The sequence below is a fragment of the Onychostoma macrolepis genome, chromosome 15, assembly GCF_012432095.1.
Source record: "Onychostoma macrolepis isolate SWU-2019 chromosome 15, ASM1243209v1, whole genome shotgun sequence".
In the NCBI taxonomy this organism is placed as follows: Eukaryota; Metazoa; Chordata; class Actinopteri; order Cypriniformes; family Cyprinidae; genus Onychostoma; species Onychostoma macrolepis.
In genome coordinates this window covers 6,836,545-6,860,423 of record NC_081169.1, presented here as the reverse complement: position 1 = coordinate 6,860,423, position 23,879 = coordinate 6,836,545, and the positions used below count along the sequence as shown (strand labels likewise).

General features: G+C 42.1%; 1 pseudogene; it reads left to right on the top strand.

Moving 5' to 3' along the window:
* Positions 1 to 18,415, top strand: part of LOC131520875 (uncharacterized) — a 28,530-nt pseudogene extending 10,115 nt beyond the window's left edge.
* The last annotated feature ends 5,464 nt before the right edge of the window (positions 18,416 to 23,879 follow it).

Genomic DNA, 23,879 nt, shown 5'->3' with positions numbered 1-23,879 from the left:
AGTTTCTATGTGCTGAGAGTTAACTGACTTTGGTGACGTGAGGCGGCTAGCAGACGATCGGTTTAGCCAGTCTGTCTGCTTCCTGACCTGGGCTCCAGTTAGTCAAGTACAAACTCTAAGACTATGTGCCATATTTCTAGAGAGAAGAGCGGTACCACCCAGGAGGGATGAACACCATCTCTTTTCAACAGGTCAGGTCTGCCCCAAAAATTCTTCCAATTGTCTATAAAGCCTATGTTATTTTGCGGGCACCACTTAGACATCCAGCCATTAAGTGACGACAGTCTGCTATGAATCTCATCACCCCGGTAAGCAGGGAGCGGACCAGAGCATATTACAGTGTCTGACATCGTACTTGCAAGTTCACACACCTCTTTAACATTATTTTTGGTGATCTCCGACTGGCGAAGTCGAACATCATTAGCGCCGACGTGGATAACAATCTTACTGAATTTACGTTTAGCATTAGTCAGCACTTTTAAATTTTCCAAGATGTCAGGCGCTCTGGCTCCTGGTAAACAATGGACTATGGTGGCTGGTGTCTCTATTTTCACGTTCCGTACAATAGAATCGCCAATAACTAGAGCACTTTCATCAGGTTTCTCAGTGGGTGCTTCACTGAGTGGGGAGAACCTGTTTGATGTTCTGATCGGAACGGAAGAGTGGTGTTTTGACCCGCCTCACTGTCACCCAGTTGCCCTGCTGCACGGGCTCAACCGAAACCGAACAATGTACAGGACTCCCTGAGCTAGTCGCATCCAAAGCAGTATCTACAGCCCTCACATTCTTACTGTCCTCAACTAAAGTTTGGATGCGTGTCTCTAGTTCTAAAACCTTCTCTGTCAGCCTAACTATTTCCCTGCATTTATCACATGTGAATCCCTCGCTGCTGACAAAGACAGATAAACTATACATGTGGCAAACAGTGCAAACAACAATAGCAGGAGAAGAAGCCATTACTCACCGTGATTGATGAATGATACCAACTTAACTTACCACTTACCACTGTTGTTTGATGAGCTCGTGAAAACGCAGCGAGGAAAAAATAAAATAATAATAGGCGAATAGAAATGCAAATGGAACCGCGGTGACAAGCTAAGGGGCTAACAAGCTGCACTCGCGGTTTTTAAAGGAGAACGATCAAATTAGTTAGATTAGTTTGAAAGATAACACCAGAAATATGGTGGGAATTAAGTTATATATTATCACTTTAGACAAAAGGGATTGAAAGTAAGGTAGAGATTCAATAAAAAGCGAAGGTACACGGAGCTACAAACACAAACCTCTCAGCAGCACAACAGACTGAAGCAATCGAATAATAACCAGACTGACTTTATTTCTGTCAGACATCTACAGAAGATCTTATTGAGAATTAACTAAGGATTTGATGTTGATTTATTGTTTCATTTGAAGTAACCATGTTAGAGATTAGTGTCTGCTTTACTTGGGCTCTTGACCCTTGACTTCTGTGTTAGTTTTTTTTTTTTCTCTGGCTGTTGTAACCATGTGTTTCTCAAACATATTTGTTACAACTCAAAAGCCTAGAGGAAATGATCAGTAGTTGGTTGTTATATATTTATAGTGGCAATCAACTATTAATGAACTGATCTCACTGAGAGTCTAATCTCTGATTAAACGGATGTTTAGCAAAAGTGATTCTAAGAAAGAGCCAGTGGTTCTGTGGCAGTTAGTTAACAGAAAGGACTTTCTAAACAGTTCATCCACAAAAGGTTTTAATATATGGTAGCAGTCAGACTCACACAGACATCAAGAATCAGCTTATGAACCTCAACAATGGTGACCATTAAAAATAATATAATAATTTTGCAATGCATGCTGGGTACTAGCATATTACAATGCATTACCGCATGATTTTTTTTAACATTTATTTTTTAATGGTCACCATTGTTGAGGTTCACAAGCTGATTCTTGATTTCTGTGTGAGTCTAACTGTTGCCATAGATTAAAACTTTTTGTGGACAAACTGTTTAGAAAGTCCTTCTTATTAACTGACTGTCACAGAACCAGCGGCTCTTAGAATCACTTTTACTATAATTAATACAACATTCATTTAACCAGAGATTAGACACACAACGAGTCTACATTCACTCTCAGTGAGATCAGTTCACTTACAGATGATTGTCATTATAAATATACGACAACCAACTACCGATTATTTCCTCTGGGCTTTGAAGTCGTAACAAATATGTTTAAGGAACACATGATTACAACAACCAGAGAGAAAAAAAAAACAACTAACACAGAAGTCAAGGATCAAGAGCCCAACTAAAGCAGACACTGATCTCTAACATGGTTACTTCAATTGAAAATAAATCAACATCTAAACCTTAGTTAATTCTCAATAAGATCTTCTGTAGATGTCTGACAGAAATAAAGTCAGTCTGGTTATTAATAAGTGGAGTTGGTGATGCTGTTTGTGGGGTTGTTTAATCAGATTTTGAGAGATTTCATGTATTTTATTTCAGTTGATTTCATCTAAGGCTATGGCTGAAGTCAGTTGTAGTAGTTCTTGTGTTTATCTTTTCTTCAGTGATTCTGTTTATTAACAGCAGGTGTTCATCACTAATGCTCAATCAACTGAAATAAGTTCAGAGTACTCATAACTGTTAGTTTTATGAAACTTAAATGTTTTATGGCAATCAGTTGCCTCAAATGGTTTGAGTTAACCTAACAAGTTAGGTTTTTAAGGCAATCGGTTTACTCAAACGGTTTGAGTTACCCTAACTTGTTGGGTTTTACAGTGAGCTCTTCACAAAAACGAACCGAAGCTGAGCGAATACCTCACAGACATGATAAATATATCTATAGAAAGCTTTAAATTATCACATAACGAAAAAAAAAAAAAAAAAAACTCTTTTATTATAATCTTAATAATAATCAATAAAGATGCATTTATCTCCAAAGGCGCGTATAATGAGGAGACGGCGAGTCAGGATCAGCAACTTCATCCTTGCGACAGGGACTCAGAAAACATTAGTTTATTAGTAAATAATTCAAATAGGTCCTTACTATTTCCTGCGGACACATTCATGATCATGTTTGCTGGGGCTTTGCAGTAAGATTTAGCCTAATTGCGTGCATTTGAACGCAGAACTCTTCAGCTGTGCTGAAGTCACTTGCTCTCGCTGCTGCTGCTGCGGGACACTAAACACCGTCGAGCCGCTCTCAGTCGCGGCAGCACGATCTCGGCTAATACGGGACGGTTGGCAACCCTACTTATATGTATCTGAGTATTTAAGGTTTCTCTGTGAATCAGGAAAATCTGAAAGTAAACGAACCGGCGCGCGGAGGGTTAACGCTGCATTCAATTTTATCTTTAGATGTTAAATTTAGACTTCAAATTCAATATTGATTTTAGAACTGTTGAAATTATTTAGTATATGTAACGCAAGTACTTTATAAGTAACTGTAATTAAATTACCTAAAAATGAACAGTAATCCCTTACTTTACTTTTTCAGTGGATAAGTAATTTAATTACAGTAACGCGTTACACCCAACACTGTGCTAGGCGCACATGTAAACAGTCATGGAAACACAATGCTGCATCATACTTGAAGAGGTAACGTAAAGAAATACAAATAATCAGTCTATTCTGCCTTCTTGCTTCACTGCTGCAATCCAGGCGCGTTTCTCGGAAATCTAAACCCTTTAATTTCCGGTTATTTATAAATGAATGTTAGTTCCAGACCAGAGGGAGCACCCAACCACTGAGCGACAAGGATCTCAATTTTAATTTTGACAATGTAAACAGCAGGTTTAAATAAATTATCGCAATCCTACTGTGTATCAAGTGCCTGCCGCCATTGTTTTGAATGTGCTCGAACACTAACTGGCAACGTCCAAGGAACAAAGACATAACTTCCTTAAACAGCCGAATAGCTGTTGAAATGGTCCATACACAGAATCACTAGTTTAGAGCTTCTAACAACACTAAATGCTTCTTTAGTACAACTAAGCAAATGAAGAGAATGCAAGGCCACAGAAAGTTGGTTAATGCAATTTTAAGAGTAAAGCTTATGTACATTGTTACGATGTTTTAATGTCTAGTGTAAGGGAGCCGTAACAAGAAAATTATTCCCTTCCCCTTTCTCTTTTAATAGTGAAAAGTAATAGTTACATATTCCCTCATTGTCATTGTGTGGCAATAAGTGATCAAAACAAACAAATATTCTCAAAAGATAATTTATTTTGATGTCCAGGAGTAGTCAAACATTGAAGTTCAATACCGAAGTTAAATATAAATATACAAAATAAAAATATGAAGAAAAGAGAAAGACAATCTCCGAGTAGTGCCAAAGAAAAGAAATAAACAAAAATAGAAAACCAATCTACCTAAAGTAAATAGTTCTTACCTAACTACAAACAAAAAAACTAAACATCTTCAGCGTATCACATGCCCTACCCTCCCTACAGTGGCTAACAAAACAAAATTTACAAAAGATGGCACATACTCGCTAAACTAGTGTGTATAATACAATGCAATTAAAACCTACATGTGTTCAATGTATGTCACGTGACTTCATAATCTATCGCTTTCTCTGTTATCCACAAAGATCACATAGGCGAGAGACTCACAACACAGCTGTAATGAGAAAAGGCATAACAGATTCTAACTGACGTCGATCTACATTTCATCTATTTGAACACATAATAGTCAGAATGCACAACACAACTTAACTTAAACATAACACAATTCGTCATCACGTAGGTGAATCACGCTCAACGCCTCGAGACACTCCGGCCACAGTTTGCACGCCAGGGCTCTAGTTCTCCGTCTCGTTCCACGAGGTATTGTTTGCTGCTGCCGCTGCTGCAACTGCGTTGATGAAGCCTTTATAAGTCATCGACCTCCTCGTTCCTGTCAGCAATTGATGACGTCCACATATTGCATGAAGTTTACATTCAATATAAACTATTACAATAAAAAAATTATAATAATGACCGTGATATGTAACATACATGAAAGATGTTTCTTTCTCATGAAATGAAATATTATTTGCAATGAAGAAGACAGATTTTCATGTGTTAGAGCTTTTTTGCAGAGCAAGTTATGTTAGAGGTTCAATGCACAGAATCACTAGTTTATAGCTTCTAAGAACACTAAATGCTGTGTTAGTGCAACTAAGCAAATTAAGAGAATGCAAGGCCACAGATGCTGAAAAGCTTCTTTCTCAGTGAGAGAAAGTTGATTAATGCAATTTTAAGAGTAAAGCTTATATACATGAAAGATGTTTCTTTATCATGAAATGAAATGTTATTTGCAATGCAGAAGACAGATTTTCATATGTTAGAGCTTTTTTTGCAGAGCCAGTTATGTTAGAGGTTCAATGCACAGAATCACTAGTTTAGAGCTTCTAAAAACACTAAATGCCTCTTTATTCCAACTAAGCAAATGAAGAGAATGCAAGTCCACAGATGCTGAAAGCTTCTTTCTCAGTGAGAGAAAGTTGGTTAATGCAATTTTAAGAGTAAAGCTTATGTACATGAAAGATGTTACTTTCTCATGAAATTAAATGTTATTTGCAATGCAGAAGAACGATTTTCATGTGCTAGAGCTTTTTTGCAGAGCAAGTTATTGTAGCAAATTAGCTTAAAAGGGAATTGTTTATAAATAATTACAATTAAGTATGATTAATTACAATTATTTATATCGGCTGACAGTAATAACTGTAGCAGAATTAAATTGCCATCAACTGATCTGTTCGTCCAGCGACCATTCAGTGTAAGTTCATATTAACTCTAAGAAAGGATATTTCCGTGGCCACAGAAAATACTTTCCTAAGTATTAATGCATTAGAGCATGTAGTAAGGATTGAAAATCCTAAAGGGACATTAATTAGCAAGGCAGAAACAGAAACTCATGTAATTTGTGTACACAACTTTTATTAACGCTAACACACATAACTAATCTAAACAAACAAACAAACAAACAAACATACATACACTCATGCGTATATACAAAAAGGGAGCTAAAGTGGATGAATGAAGCCATTAGAGAAAACAGAATGCAGTTATGGAAAGAGTCAGTTAGCCACCTGAGTAAAACCATCAGCGCCGTTTATAATGGGGTCTATAGCTTATACTAAACCTCAGTTTAGGTCTCTGGAATGCAGTCTCGGATGAAAAGTTTTAATGGTTTCAAGGTTTTGGACTCGAGATCACATTCTTCCGGGTTGAAGAGTGATGAATTCCAAAGATGTTATTCTGGTTCTGAGGTCCGAGGAGCTTTGGTTGAATGGAAAGTCAAGGCCGCAAGGCCTGGCGCAAAACTTAAGTGTCCCGAAGAGTTCTAGCTCACATCCTTCTAGGATCTAACAGAACCGCAGACTGAGATATGTTGGAGCCCACCGGGCACGCCGGTACCAGCTCAGGCTCTCCACACGGGCAGCAATCTGGAGATTTAGCAGTAGAGCTTTTGCAGAAGAGAGCGGGCGGAACTGTGCGTGAGCCCTTTAAGGCCTGCGAAGAGTCACACCTCTCAGGATGGGCTTGACCAATGAGAAAGGCTGAATTTCCAAGCGGGAGTTTGGAAATACTGGGGGGTTTTATGACCCTTTGTCTGAGAGCATGGTAATTTGCAAAGGAGTTGGATTGGAAGTTGGTATACAAACTATTAAAAATTCTTAGGACATTAATATGTTGCATAGGTATCAACATGTAATATTCACTCTCAATTAGATCATCCGAAGATGAATTGATAGAGACCAGACATGTTAAAGTTAGAGTGATGTTAACTAGTGATCTATCATAAGCATGCATAAAACAGTATATAATACACAAAAACATATACAAGAACAGTAATAATATACACAGTGACCTGAATGAAAGGTTTTTCTATGAATTAATTAGAGAAGAGTCCATTTTTATGGCATAATGTCTTTCCTATAGATCAAATCAAATCAAATCACCTTTATTTATATAGCGCTTTTAACAATACAATACAGATTGTGTCAAAGCACCTAACAGTATCAAATTGGAGGACAGAGTGTCAGTAATGTATAATGATAAGATTAAACACTCAATTTTCAGTTAAAGGCATTTCATTATTGAATTCAGAGATGTCATTGTTTTAGTTTAAATAGTATCTGTGCAATCAAATCGGCGATAATTGCTAGAAATTAAGTGTCCCCAACTGAGCAAGCCAGAGGCGACAGCGGCAAGGAACCAAAACTCCCTCTGTGACAGAATGGAGAAAAAAACCTTGGAAGAAACCAGGCTCAGTCGGGGGGCCAGTTCTCCTCTGACCAGACGAAACACGCAGTTCAAAAGTTTCTATTTCTATTTTAATTTTGTTGCAAGTTCTAACAATAGTAGTATTATGTAGTTAGGTATTTTATTATATTTTTAGTTATTTTGTTATATTTTTTAGTTTTATTGTATTTAATCAAGGTTTTCGCTGGGGATATGTCTCTGGGGGTCATTTGGGGGTCATCTGGGTGTCCTGGTCTCCGCTGACGATCAGGGCTGTAGACATCATCTCTTGGTGCTGATCCACCATCTGATCGGATACGGACTGAGAAACAGAATAGGAAAGAAACAGACAAATATTAGCATAGATGCCATTCTACTTACGATGTAACGAGTACATTGTGTGTTATGGGAGTGTTCGGTTCGGTTGATCTAATTAATGCAGCCTAACAATCCTTTAACGGATTTGAATAATAGAAGCGTATTAGTGTGTTATGTGTACGCCAGGATAAAGAGATGGGTCTTTAATCTAGATTTAAACTGACAGAGTGTGTCTGCCTCCCGAACAGTGTTAGGTAGATTGTTCCAGAGTTTGGGTGCTAAATAGGAAAAGGATCTGCCGCCCGCAGTCGATTTTGATATTCTAGGTATTTGATATTCTTGATATTCAAATGGCCAGAGTTTTGAGAACGCAGCAGACGTGGAGGACTATAATGCAATAAGAGCTCGCTCAAGTACTGAGGAGCTAAACCATTGAGGGCTTTATAAGTAATTAACAAGATTTTAAAATCTATCCAATGTTTGATAGGGAGCCAGTGCAGTGTTGACAGAACCGGGCTAATATGGTCATATTTATAGGAAAGAGGTAGTGAGATGCTCTGCATTTGCATTCCTTTGAACAATAAAACTAGTGTTATCTGATGAGTTGCCATGGGACCGGGGGCCTGAAGTCCTTGACAGTCCTACTGGCACCGGGTATGTGTATTGGGTGAGGGGTCTGTGACTATTTGTTAATCTAATAACTAATTGATTTGTTAAATCAAATGCAAAATTGTGTCTGATTGGTCCAATTGCTACATAATTCCCCTGTTTCGAATGTTGTTGTCCGTCCAATAGGCAACAGCGAGCGATGTTAAAGATGCAGAACAATCAAATACGCACCTGCCACCCACGGCTGGGAGACAGTGGTGGCTCTTTGGCTGTTGGTTGCCTCCAGGAGTGGTTGTGGTGCCATGGTGGAGGCTGTAGCAAGATGCGGATCCACGAGCTGGTGCAGCAGGTGTCGAGGCAGTGTCGGCTGTCATCCTAGTGGTGATGGCAGAAGGGCAGCAGGTGGTTGTTAGCCCTCTGTTCTGATGGAACGTCATCAGAAGTCTGATGTTTGCGGTGTCGCTTTGCTTTTGTGGTGGCACCGACTTGAGCTTGCCTGAGTTGTGTCGGTAGAGGTTTCGCTGTTGGGCACATGGGCCCGCTGCTCAATCCAACGTTGTCTGGCTGCTTCTGGGGTGTCGACTGGATTTAAGGGATGCTCCTCCCTTGGAGGGGTCTGATGCTGTGTTGTGTCAGGCAAGAAGTCAGAAGTTTGTCCTTCACAGTACTCCTCAGTTGAGTCTTGTTCAAGGAGCTCTTTTGCCAGTATCAGAAGCTCCCGTAACTAAGAAGTAGGCGTGTCCAGCTGTCCTTGTGCAACATCCGTTTGGCACCTGTGTGAAGAGTGTGGAGGAGGATGTTGTGGGGGACTATCGTTGGATATACCATGGTGTTCGCCAGATGAGGATGGCCTTTTCCATGGTTTCTGCCAGTGGTTGGTCTGGGACCTGGGTCTGTTGCCATGGTGATGGCTCTGTCCTCTGCTGGCTAGTGGCTTTCTGTAGAAGGGCCTTGCATTGTGGCAATGCTGTGTGCCTTCTGGCACCTGCTTTGGATTCAGGGTTGTGCAGTTCAGAATCAGTGGGGTCTTACAAACACCTGTAGTGGACAGCACATTCCAGGGCCCAGTTTATGGCGGGGCCCCTCTCTGACCACAATAGTGGACAACGGTTTGCTACATTTTGATTGGATCTTGGTGGACTAACATAAGCAAACTGTCCAACGCCATCAGATAAAGATGCCAGGACAACAGCCAAACACCTCTTAGAGGGCAAGAAGAAGACCTTTGGTAAAAAGCCCCTTGAAGGACAGGACATCTCATTGGTCAATTGCAGTTTCTGCCCTTCACCCACCAACAGACTGATTCCTAAGGTTTTGGCCAGTGACTGCCATAAAAATTCCTTAGGACCTCTGGATGCAGCAGCAGTGGGTGAAACAAAGAGAGATCACAAAGTTCAATCCAAATCCATTCATAACTATGTTCTCAAACCTTAAACTGATGCAAACTACAACACACACATCCTGCTTATTCAGAGAAATAAGTATTCTTAGTGACAGCGACGTGTAGTGCAACATCTTACACAAACTCAGTTGTTGATGGACAAATTAATGCATGCATGACAGTTTAATCTTCTTCCATCATGTTTGGACTTAATGTGTTCGTAACATTGCCAAAGGTATTCTGGTTGTGGGTTGGTAAGTGAATGATGCTGTAATAACTTTATCTCTTTATTGAAGCTTTTAATTTGAATTTTAGCTTTAGGGAATCGAATCACAGAGATTCGCTGGATCTGATTAATTGGTATTAATCAAAACGTATAATTTATACTTTCTTAATGACTCGAGCCAGCGAGCATTAAACCAGTATTTTTAGCAATTCTGTTTATTTCGTGGCCACGATAATAATACAGAATTCGTTGGGTAATTTTGAGCAACAGGTAACAAGATCTTCGGCAAATGGTTTCAAACTTGAAAAACACACGACCAAACCATTCCTCATAAATGAAACAAGAGTTTATTTACTATTCTATGATACAATACTAACACAAAACATACACACACACACACATACACACGTTCGGCAAGAGGGTTGCAATTTGAAGACAGTTTAAGGTTCTAAGACCTGATGGAGTCACAAACAGAGGCTTTGACTTTACTCTTAAAGATTAATGCACATCAGCTTCAGCAAAATAGAGATGTTTTGTTTGGTTACTTGCGTTACGTTGACTTGAAGGCTGAGCTGGCTCTCTGTATGGTTGCTTGAGGGAATCCCGGAGCTGATTTTTGTGGCTGCGATGTCGTTGTTGCGTGACGTCACTCGGGGAATCCTTTTGGATTGGTGGCTTCCTGGCCGCGCGCAACTGGCAAGGCTTCGAAGTCCTTATGCTGCAGGCTTTGCAAGTTGTCAGAAGTTGATAGTGAAAGTCTTGGATGGTCAACCTGATGTTAAGGCTGTAGGCTTTCCAGCAGCAAAGTTTTCCAGCGGCCCAGTTGTCAGCAGCAGCAGCCCCCGTTCCTTTCTTGCAGCTCAGTTCATTTTTAGAAGCTCTCCGTGAGCTTTGTGTCACGTAGTTTTAACGGGCTGGATTCTGTCCACCCACTAAAGGTATCTTCCAACCAGATTGTCTGTACAGGGCGAGGCCACGCCCCGCACGGCTTCTTTCCGTGCATATATTAACATAATGCTTCGTCCATCATGTGAGTGATATTTCTAATAAATGGTTATAAAAGTATTCACCCTTCATATGAACTTAAACATCAACATAACATTAATTCCAACTTCCTGCATTTGACATGCGCTCCAATATGATACTAAACATGGCACTATTCAAAAGAAAGTTATAAGGTAAAGATCGAAAATATCACATCACGCATAACATAAACATCAAGCATATATGTAAGACATCAAACATGTTATTTGTTCATACACTTGCATCAACGGCAATGGAAATAAATGATTGTCTTTAAGCGATCATTTGTGTAAGTTAGTGTTTCTTTTGTTGCCTGAGCAAAGTTGGAGACCGAGCATGCGGGAGTCATGTTACAGATCTGCAGTTTTGACGGCCTGAGGGCTTTAAGTTCCTTTTAATGGTCCTTTTCCTGCTTGAAATGTATGGATCCTTACATCTTGACTACACCACACGGTTGCTCCACGGGTTGCAAGAAAGACTCTTTCAGTTCTTTAAAACAAAGGAGCTTTGTTTTTCCTGATTAAGTTAGTCATTATCACCGATGAGAAAACGCTGACAGGAAACGGCTCAAACCGTGGTCTGAGATTAATCGTTAACTAGTCTCATGACCGCAGATGGCTAACAGAGGGCTCCTTTTAAGGACTGTGCTGTTTTTGCACTAATTTTGGTGTGTCCGTCTGTTGAGGTCCTACACCGCTTACCATAAACTACCTTCTGATAAACAAAAAATTCACTGACTTACAACTTCGTCTCAGCTAAGAAGATCACCAGAGCCACACAACGTGATACTCCTCATGACCTCAGCTTTGGCCTCCCGCCTTCCAAAGGAATGCGCCTCTTTTCTCTTCTTCTCATAAAAAAACAGAGAACACCCAAACTTTTATGGACTTTGCCCAAAAGGACAATCCAGAAAAGACTGCTGCTATTAAAGCAATATACTCAAGAGACAATATATATATGAATGTGGTATTTTATGTTTTGTTTACCTTGCTGTGGTTATTAGAACTCAGGATATTTTAATCTATGACTTAACCTGTTTAGTAAGTAAAATTATAGGTATTCAATATGACAAACACCTCATGTGTGGTATTGAATTAACCATTATTTTGATTACTATACGTTGAAAAGGATGAATGTTGACTTTTAGCATCATAAGGTATGATTATAACACTTTATAGAAATCTGCTAGGATATTTCCTCCATGTGACATATTTATCAGCAGATAATGTATGCACGAAAAAGAAGTCGTGCTGGGCGGGGCTCCGCCCTACAGAGACAATGGGATAGACAGTGAATAGGATGGACTTAATTCTGTCCGATAAAACAGACACCCAACTTTGCTAAGTGTTGGGTTGGAACCACTGTTGAACAACTGGTGAAACTGCAAGGAGACTTGGCTGAAAGTCTGGGCGTTGCCCCCTGATCGCGCTGCGAAACATCTGGCTGATCATCTCAAAAGACTTCAACACCCTGTCCATGTCTGACCAAAGAAAACTTGCAAAGCCGCCGCGTAAGAACTTCAAACTTGCTATTCGTGCGCTACCAGAAAGCCATCAAATCTAAAAGGAGGAATCCCGAGTGACGTCACGCGACAACAACACGTCAGCAGGAAAAGTCCGGGGCTTCCCTCCAGCAACACAAGAACAGCCTTCAACTCAACTTCAACTCACAGCAAGTAAAACAAACAAATCTTTAATTCACTGAGCTGATTGAATTGAATGAATCGTTAAAAGATAACGATAACCGAGTCTTCTGTTTGTGACGTCCTAAGGTCGTCTTTAGTCTCGGGAAAAGAGAATAGTTAACTTCCTTCAAACTGCTTTGATCTTGCCATAATGTGTGTATGTGTTTTGTTTGTATTGTACCCTAGAATAGTAAATAAACTCTCGATTCATTTTTAATGAATAGTCTGGTGCCTTGATTTTCAAATCTTAAATTATTTGCCATAGATCGTGTTACCTGTGCTCAAAGATTTCCCAATCAATTCTGTATTATTATCAACAATAAGAAGAATTGCTAGAATATACTGTATTAATACTTGCTGGTCGAGTCGTTAATAAGGTATAAATTATAAAATTTTGATTAATATCAATTAATCAGATCAAAACCGAATTTCTACGATTTGGTTCCCTAAAGCTAAAATTTATAAATGAAGGATAAAACCTTACATTTACGTTACATAATGGTGGAGAGAATAAAAGCTGGCATTAGTTTGATTTGAAATTCATAACACCAGAAATGTTGTTGTATCTTGTCTATTTTTTAACCGGAAAAAAAATAGTGGAGATACAAAGAGACAGCGTTTGCTTGTTGTGGTACTGTATATGCTTAGTTGTGGTACAAGACACGAGGCATTTGAATGGAATAGCAACTTTAGTTGTTTAAAAGGAAAATTAACTGCAGTAATGAATTTGTCTGCTGAGACAAAATTAAGGCGCTCTGCGTGGATATAAGGAAAAAATAAGCGTGTTCCTTGTTTTATTCCTGTCATAAGGCCTTTCAATAGTTTTGATCTGCATTGCAGAATCCGATGTGGAAACGATTAAACTATGTGTCTCCCTGGTTTTGATGACAGTTAATCTAGCTAATTAATAGTCTCGGCCATTTCGATTCATGGAAACAGTGAACGGAAGACACGACACTCAGAAGGAGTGGCCAAACGCGTTCTGTGGGAGAATTATTGATCTTGATCAAGAGATGAAAATTGTGTGATTAAAAAAATCCACTGTGTTCTGTCTGTGAAAACAGATCAGAAGTAACGTTACGAGGTCCACCGTGGCCTCGATAGCATTATGGTATTAATTGCAGTAAATCTGTACATGAATTTACCTCATTCGAAGGAGTGAGAGCGGTGAGCGCTATAAGGATAGGAAAATCTAAAAATAGTGCTTGTGGTTTTTCCAAGTGTGAGAGGCACCCACAGCTTTGGGCTGAGAAGGGTCATAATAATTAATCTGTGGATTAATTTATCTCGCTCTAAATGAGTTGAGATTATTCAGCGCTATACAGAGACAAGAAACTTATAGTGCTTTTGGTTGGTCAGAACAGAGCTAGCTCACGTGAGTAGACAAGCCTAGCTTGAAACTCACCGGCCAGAGTGGGCGTGTTACTGACAGCCTTGGCCGGAAGTCCTCCAAGGCTCTTTTCCGGAAAACTTTCAGTGTGTGGGCTCCGCCCCAGCGCCATTTTGGAGTTTTTGTAAACAATAGCATAGCGGAAAGCTAGCTAATGAGTTTGCATTGAAGCATAGGCCAAACTAGTAGCATTGAAGGCTAGCTATTAGCACAGCTTGTGGATGTCTATGCAGTGTGTTTTGCAGTGTGTTTTGAAGTATTGATGTGAATACCCATCCTGAACTAACTCACACTAAGATTTGCATATCATTTCTACCTCTCTTTTGGCTCTTCCCATCTGTTATCGCTCTCCTCCCATTTAAAATAACTTTAACAAATACAAACTTAAATAAACCATTTCGTTGCACTGCGGCTAATTATCATAGGAAATTAGTTAGCGATCTCACCTGTGGTTTAATAAGCATTTGTGTAAGGTTTTTTTTTTTTTTTTAACAGGTATCAGTTTGATAACTGGTTGTATTAGGAATTAATTCTGGGTTTTGGCCTCATTACTTTGATAATACAGTGATTAAATAAATTATGAACTGTCCCTATGATTTTAACGATATCAGTTGATGCATTGCTATTGTCAAGCATTTGAAATTGTTAATTGAATGTCAGAATTAATTACAAATTTGAAATTAGTTTCATTTCATTAAGTAATTTCAGCTCCTGTTCCCACCTAGCAACGTAGTCACGCATTAAGTTAATCGTGGGGGCTTTGATAATTTGACAATAACATTAAGATCTTAATCATTGACTATCAAAGTGTTTAATTTTCTGGCCTGAAAATTTTTAATTTTCTTTAGAAGTAATTAGGATGGTACAAATTAATTTGTTCTTGTGACCTTCATGACACAAGGAGGAATTAGTAACTTGTTATAGGGATCCAAATTCAATTCAAGATTGATAATTTAATTTCATAATTAATCCAAAATTTGAAAGTTTAATTTCATTTCATTAAATAATTTCAGTTCCTGCTTCCACATAGACTGATTAACGTAATTATAAGTGCTTTTATAATTTAATGAATTATAAATTGCTCTTATGAAGTGTTAATGGCATCAGTGAATGCTCTAAATCTACTATCATTGGGAAACCGAAATTTGTGATTTAATTTCATAATTAATTACAGTTTCTGTTTCCAGATTGCAACAATAATTGCTGATTAATGAAATGTCAATTGCTCTGATAATTTGAATGACAACCATCTGTGGATTTTGATAATTGATTATCATTATTGCTCTGAAATTTTTAATTTAATCAAATCTTGGGTTTGGCTTCCCTATTTCAATGATACATTAGTGAACAATTTTAATCCTAATCATCCTACCAGTTTTAATGATAACATCATTAAAATATAATTAGAAACCACAAATTCTAATTTGAAACTCTAAATTCATTCGCAATCAAGTTCGGGTCCTACTTGTTAGCCTTATTTTCTTTCCTTCAGTTATTTATTAACTCAGCTAAAACTTTATGGGTTTACGCGTGGTTTAAGCTTAATAATAAATAGTGCTCCACCTAGTGCTTGGCTGGTGAAGTGACATTGCCTCCATGGTAGGCCCGGCCGTGGGATTCCGCTGGACAATCTAACTTCCCATCAAACCTAGGACATAAGAGCCTTAACCTCCCAATTAAGCAAAACCCCCAAAAGGAAATTAGAGTTTCCTTTAGGACAGTTGGTTTTAGCCTATTAAAACAGCAAAACCAACTCCCTAAGGGTATCAATCCAACAGCGCCACCACGCTGATACCCTTGTCACTAATCCTAAAATTGGGAGCAAATCAATCTTTCCCCTCTTCTCTGGTCTCCTTGCTGCTATCTTCTAATGTGATTATTGCTACTGTTTGCTGAGATTGTGCCTGTGGGATTGTCACAAACAGAGGACCTTAACCCTTGAACAGGTATTTGTGGAACTTGAGACGACATTTCAAAACTGTTTTCCATTTAATGTCCCCTCTGTGAAATCTTACCCTGCCAGGCTAAACAGATCACCTAGACGGTAGACGTCGAAAACCTTAAGCATGCACGAAGGACACTCAAACTAGCGTTGTGATGTCAATTTGCCATTAAGGGACCAGTACTGTCATTGTTATTGTTTTCCTTCACCCGGAGAAAATTAATAGCAATCACAGACTTAACAAATAAAAAAAAAGGAATAAATAAAAAAATCCCCATTTACAATCCTCTGACTAGAAGCACCCTTCTAAATCAGACTTAACAAAAAAAAAAAAAAAAACAAGAGAAAAATCTGACACCAGAAAGGAGTATTTTGTTTTTGTTTATTTTGTTTTGACTTTCCCTTACAGGAAAAAGGGAAGCATCCAAGTATTACCCTGTTCCTTGCTCTGTTGGTGTTCTTCTTTCCTTTCTCTGTTCTCCAGCTGTGTGACCTGTGTGTGTGTGTGTGTGTGTGTGTTAAATTTTCCCCCACAGAGGCTACACATTAGAAGCACGCCCCCAGAGGACCACAGTCACAGATAGCCACACTCAACATTAGCACACACTTTACATTGCACTCTTGCACCCCTGTTTGCTTTGTTTGTTTTGTTTTTCTCTTCAAGGTCTGTGTCAGTCGCGGTTCGAGATCACCCTCATTCCGCCAAAACATTTCTCGCACAACAGAACATGTTGGCCACTGGGAAGACCTGGAAACATGGCTCAGTGTGGCGACAGACAGCCTCCTCCCTAAGGCTGCTGAAACACTCAAACCCAGACACAGGACCAACTGGACGACAACATAACAAGCCTCATGGCACAAGACCCAAGTCAAAGCTACACTCACAAAGAATTAGCCAAGATCACCGGCTCCTTAAGTCACACACTCATCGCCACCCTCAAGTTGAGCGACAAGCATGCTGCACAGCTCCAGCAGGAGTTAACACGAGCACAACGACGCATTGAGCAGCTGGAACTGGAAGCTCAGGAACAAGGCCGGATGAGGTGGAACAAGGCGCTGAGGAGGAGATCAATAAGCTAAAAGAAACCCTAGTAGCTAACACCCAAGAAATGGAACAGGTCAAGGCAGACTACGTTGATCGTTCTAGCAAGCTACAGTATGCAGAACAGCTACTGGAAAAGGCAAGGGCTGACTTCAGGGATAAAAACAGCAGAATCAAAGCCCTTGAAACTCACCTGGATGAGTCAAGAAACGAGATCAGCCGCCTAATACGACAGCTTGACGACCTCAATGAGGAATCCGATAGTTTCCAAGAGGAACTCAAGCACGCTTATGAACTGCGCCGTGAGCCGACGAGGACACGACGCGCACCGACCTCACCCCTGCCGAGCAGGACCGGGTCACCTGTTCCTGGACTGACGCATGAGCAAAAGGTGGAGGGGGTGGTGTTGAAACATTCACCAGCTCCCTCTGAAGAACTTCACGTCACGGCAAAGCCAAAAGAACCTGCCGCAACCAGCCGCAGATCGTCGCATGGCTTGGACCTGAAAGACCTCGACAAGCTCGCCAGGAACATTGGCAAGTTCACCCCCAGCATGCCAAATAGCCAAAATGTCCAAGCTTACCTCCAAGATATCGATTTCCATTTGGAAATGCGACCTAACGTTACGGATAAAGATAGACTCTATTTACTCCGAACGACATCTAGTCCTGAAGTTCGCTGCTTCCTGGACAGGCAGCCTGCTCACACAAAGACTGATTACCAACTGCTCCGAGAAGCCCTCATTAAAGAGTTTTCCGATCCTGACTCCGAACAAGGCTTAGTGGCTGCCCTGGAGACAAGACAAGGACGTCACGAACCTCCTCAAGCCTACTACAGCCGACTCAGACGAGCATACTTCGGAACTCGCAATGAACCTGACATGGAAGATGATTTGAACTTCAAAACTCTTTTCCTGAGAAACCTCCATCCTGGAGTAAGTCACCATCTTGGCGTTCTCGCATGTCCACGAACAATGAATGCTCAGCAGTTGCGAGACTTGGCGCAGAAGGCCTACGGCAAACAAAAGATGGCCTCAGAAAAGGGCTCCAAAACTCCAGCAGTTCTTGACTTCAACACTCAAAGTCAAGGGCTGGCTCTAGAGGGCACCCAATGCCAATACTCTGCCAAGCCGCCACCCAGAGAGTGGAATGCACCCTCGTCCAACAAAGAACGAGACTCCCACGCTGGTACTCGATCTAAACAGAGGTACGAACGCTGGGATGGACCTCGTGGACGTCAACGCTCACCTCGACGGAACTGGGAGAAGTCATGGGACCAATCAAGACCTCAGGAGAATCAATGGGAGAGATCGTGGAACCAGCCAAGCTCATTTGGAAACTCAAGAGGGAAAAGCTCATGGGAATCCGATGGAAACTCCAAGGGAAAACGACAAACTCACCCTGGAGCAACCAGCCCAAGGAATCGATGAAAGAAGTCACAAAGATCCCAAACTGAATCCACACAAGAACAAAAGACACCACCGTGTTTCGACTCACAAGAGCTGATGAAAATGATGATGAAAGAGTTCTTCCAACGAAAGGAGGAGGATCGAAGTGGGAAAAGAAGGAGAAACTAGATTCAGCCTGACTAGCGGCCGGAAGAGAAGGCAGCGACCAGCTGACCCAACCAGGCACATAAAACAGCACTCCCTCACCTCACTCTCAGAGAACCGTAACTACCCTAACTTCAGGTGGACACGAAATCCCACGTGAAAGCCTAGCAACAGAGTTAAACACTAACTCAACGCTCAATCCTCTAGATCACAGCAGCGTCCAACAAACACCTGCTGACGAATCCCATCAAGTTCCTGAAAGTGCTGTCTTAGTAGTCTGCCACTCCTCCGACGAACACAAAATCAGTCCTGACATCCTAACAATCTCCTCCCAGACTCCAGTCCCTCAACTCCTAGGCGATCTCATTGAGAAAGGTATAGCAAGAAAGTTTTACCTATCCATCATCATCGAACGACACATCAAGGTCGAAGCCCTTCTGGACACGGGGGCCGACATTACGCTAATGTCTGCTGAACTCCTCGAGGAAGTCCAAGAAGGAGCAAAGAGGACGAACAGAACCCTCAAACTCCAAAGGTGTGAGCTGAACCTCCAAGCGTATTCCCACAAGGGCCTACGACTGAAACATGTGGCTCCAATCCACCTGACAGTGGGATCAATGGATCTCATTCATCCAATATATGTCTCCCCACTCAAAACATACCCACTCCTCATTGGGAAAGATCTGCTTAATCGTTTTGAACCTCTAATAGACTTCAAGCATCTAAAGATGTGGACACAAGTCCGCGAACCTCTGCCGTGCCAGTCATTAGACTCCAACGAGTCGCAGTGTCAAGTCACAGACTCCGCCCCCAATTCACGGAATGATGGTACCAAGCTCAAGCAGCAAGGACCAGGACCCTCTCCTTGCTTACTGCAAGAGCCTGAACCAAACGCAGGCCCCCTTCGAATCATGACGGTAATAGATGTCCACGGCACGTTAGTGTCAGATGCGACACTAGCCCTGTGGGCAGAAAACTCAGCCATTAGCCTGAAGCTATTTAGAATATTGAAGCAAAGACACCAAAGTCTACCACATGTTGCTAAACACAGCCGCTTCCCTCTCAGTCCCTGGTCGACAACCATGGCCACCTCCAAGATCGTCTGCGCTGTAGACATACGATGGAACAACAGACATCTGAGTCACTACTTCCTCGTAGTCCCTGACCTACCTCATGACATCTACATTGGAGCAGATATCATCATCCGGCTCAATGCTTACATTGATACCGTGAACGACATAATATGGGCTCCCCCGTCTTGTCAACTGACAACGTCAGTCAACCTCAAGAACCTCCAGTCTAGTCAAACCATGCCAGACGCATGCGCTATGATCACTGAGCAAGAAGCCACAATACCTGCCTACAGCAAGAGTGTCAGTGTCCGCCTCAACATGCGACCTGGCCAGGCTCTCAACAGTAAGCTAGGCTTCTTCCAACCTTCCAGGACCTGCCTAAAACTCGGACTGACCCTGGAAGCCACACCTCTCATTGAAGTGTCATCCCGTGCTGTGTATGTGTTGTTCAACAACTGTACGGCCCAAGACATCCACGTTCACAAAGCCGGTCACCTGGGATGGCTCATCAACCAGGCATTCCACGACTTTGAACTGACGGTACCTGTCATAGGCCCTATACTAGCCCAGCTGATGTCAGACGAATACAATGACACCATAACATTCACAAAACCTCATTGCCATCACTTCCATTCTGCCGGTGTCCAAAGAAAGTGTCTGCCGTTCAGAACTGACAGATGACACTCACCTCGCTGTCTATGCTGTCTCAACACAGCCTGCGACAGAATCACCTACACAGGTGACCATCGGGGCCCAAAGCCCCTCAAATGATTCAGCTGCAGAAGAGCCCTACACCGGGTTCAACGCACAAATTCAGCAGATCCTGAGTGAGGCGGATGCCCTCCAAAATGAAGTGGCTCGCCAAGGACTCAAAGAGGTTCTGCACAAGTACAAAGACTCCTTCGCAAAGGATTCACTGGACTGTGGACTAACCAACATCCACACCGTGCGCATCCCGACAAACCCAAATGCGCCAAACACATTTGTGCGGCAGTATAAAATCCCAATAGCGTCATATGAGCCAGTGCAAGAAATTGTTGACTCCATGCTGGAAAAGGGGGTCATCCGGCCCTGTAACAGCACATACTCTACCCCGATATGGCCAGTCCTAAAACCCAACGGAAAATGGCGGCCCACCATAGATTATCGCAAGTTGAACCAACAAGTGCCCTTGTCACGATGGCCTATGACCCAATTAGACCAAGAAATCCCAAAAATCAAAGGCTCGACAATCCTTTCCACACTGGACGTCACCTCCGGGTTCTGGACGATCCCTGTCCACTCCGAAGACCAACATAAGCTTGCATTCACCTTTGGCAATCGACAGTACACCTTCACATGGTGCCCTTTCGGCTACGCCAACTCACCAGCAAAATTCAGCATAAAGACGCCGACTAACATATCGGAACTGCGAAGCTTTCTGGGAGTGTGCAATTACTCACGACAGTTCATCGAGAACTATGCTGACATCGCACGACCACTAACGTCCCGCCTGAAAAAGGATGAACCCTTCATTTGGACGGAAGCCCAGGACACAGCTATGAGCCAGCTCAAACAGCGTCTGTGCTCTGCTCCGTGCCTGGCTTACCCAGACCCAGGAAAAGAATTCTATCTGGACGCTGGATTCTCCAGCCATTGCCTCAGCGCAGGCCTATACCAGCTCCATGACAAAGACAAGCGAGTGGTCGCTTATGCCAGTAAAACGCTGCTTCCCCCAGAATGCAAGTATTCAGATTGCGAAAAAGCTTTGCTCTGCACTGTGTGGGCCATCCAGCGTTTCTCTAATTACATCGGTGCACAGAAAGTCATCATCAAGACTTGTCATCATCCGGTCACCTACCTCAACAGTCAACGAATCAGAGATGGCGTGGTGACCAACGCACGCATAGCTACCTGGCTAATGACACTCCAAGGACGGGATGTTGAGGCAAGATATGCCCAAAACTACAAATCCTCACTTGGAAACGGGCTAGCGGCCTGCCAAAACTGCTCAACAGATACGTTGGACACCTCAGTGGAATCTAAAGAACCGCTACAACCACAACTGACGAATCACAGGTACTTCGAGGAGAATGTGTGTGAAGGGATGCCCACAGCATATGTCGATGGCTGCTCCTACAATCACAAGGGCATTTTAAAAGGTGGCGCAGGAGTGGTCTGGCTCAACAACGACCCTTGCCCACCGCAACACTTCAACTTAGGCCCTCACTCATCGCAGTACGCAGAAATAGCCGCCATCCTCATCACGCTACAAATGGCTGCATCCCACAACATCAAAGAACTCCTCATCTGTACCGATTCGAACTACGCCCGTCTCAGCTTCACCTGCCATTTAGCTGGATGGAAACAGAATGGATTCAAGACAGCTAACAACAAGCCTGTCAAACACCAGGAACTCTTCCAAGTAGGCGATGCCATTGTCACCAAACATGACATGATCGTTTACTGGAAAAAGGTTCGAGGTCATTCGTGTCAACCAGGACAAGTTAAAGACTTCAATGACCAAACCGATGCCCTCGCCAAAGCAGGTGCATTACACGGAGAGTCCTGGACATTTCAAGCCCTCCCACCCAATCCTTCCATAGCAGCTATTACCCGCCGCCAATACGCCACTGGCGTACAAACCCCCGCCTCCTCCCACATTGCCCTATCATCTCAGTTCGCTGCTGACGATCTCCTCACTCTCCAAACTGCGGATCCGACACTGTGAACTATGGCACTTCACATTTCCGACCCCTTAACTCATCCGATTGCCACCTCCGACCTAGCCACTTCCTCCGAGCTCCGCACGCTCCACTCGATCGAGCACATGTACAAGACGGCGTTCTCATATATGTCCCTGAGCCCCTTACTGTGCCAAAGCTCGTAGTCCCTCAGAGCCAAAGGGGGATTATGATGACACACGCCCACGATGCACCATGCGCTGGACACCATGGCGCCAAGGCCACTTATGAGACACTCAAGCAAGTAGCATACTGGCCTGGCATGCAACAAGACGTGGCGGAATACGTAAAAGGATGCCTGGTGTGTTGTCAGTTCGAACCAGCAAACCCAAATTACCGAGCCCCCCTGCAAAGGAAAGGAATGACCTTCCCCTGGTCGGATCTCCAAATAGACTGGGTAGGACCCCTGCCACGGTCGACACGGGGTAACAAACACTTCCTCACCATGGTTTGCGAATTCACAAAGTGGATAGAATGCCTCCCAGCTCCCAATGATACAGCAGAAACAACAGCCTGCCTGTTAATGAACCACATCTTTTCAAGATTTGGACTGCCTTTAAGGGTCAACTCTGACCGCGGAACCCACTTCACCGCCGAAATCATGCAGGAAGTGTGGAAACTCCTGGGTATACAGGCCAAGCTCCATATAAGCCATCACCCAATTTCCTCGGGTCAAGTTGAACGGGCCAATAGAACAGTGGTCAGCATGTTAACCCCCTGGGGTCGACAAACGCATATATGCGTTTTGAGGCAGATTTTCCTGATAAGGCCGAAATGAGCTTGAATTACTCTGTCGTTTTTGATCGTACAGATAAGAGCAATACACCATTCGAATCTGTAAGGGGTCTACTTTTATTTGTATACACTCATAATAACAACTAAACTTTGTGCTTCTGAAGAATTAAGAAAACAAACAGGGTGCGCTCTCTGTCTTCTCCATCTCCGCGAACTGTTTTTAGAAACGCGTCACTAAAATGAACTGTAACTCAGCGAATACTCAACACAGAGACATGGGAGTTATATCTATAGAAAGCTTGAAGTGTCTACTTTGAAAACACACATTCTGTGATGAAGTAATCCTTATAAAACCAACACGATGTTCAATCTTTCCCGTCTGACTCATTATCGCTAATGTGACCCCGCCCTCGCGCGTCTCGCGCTGTTCATATGTAAATAGCCACGTGGTAAGTGCGCGCGTGCAAACGCCCAACAACACAAACAAAGAGGAGGTCCTTCATCGCGGCTACTGTTCGTTTCTGGAAGACTCGCCGAGTAAAAGCAGGATTTCCCTCGAAAGAAGAACATGATTTCATCCAGCAGAGGAGATGAGTAAGTAATGTTTCTTTTTTACATTAGTTAACGTGTTATTGTGACATAAACCTGAACAGATTTACTAACAGTTAGCTGGGTTTTCCCTCAAACGACAACATGATGAATGCTACGCCTCTAAGAATGTTTAGACCATGTTTATTATTAATACTCTGTTCACAAATAGATTTTAATAGCGTGCTAAACAATAATAATTAGTTTCTCAGATATAAAATATCATTTTTTATAGTACAAAGTACATCCTTTTATTGTACAAAGCATGCTTGAGTCTGTGGCTACATAATCATATCATAGGCTACTATAAAATCATACATACTAGACTGTATGACTACAAAATCATAGTTGGGTTTTTCCCAAACTATAATTCCTGACTA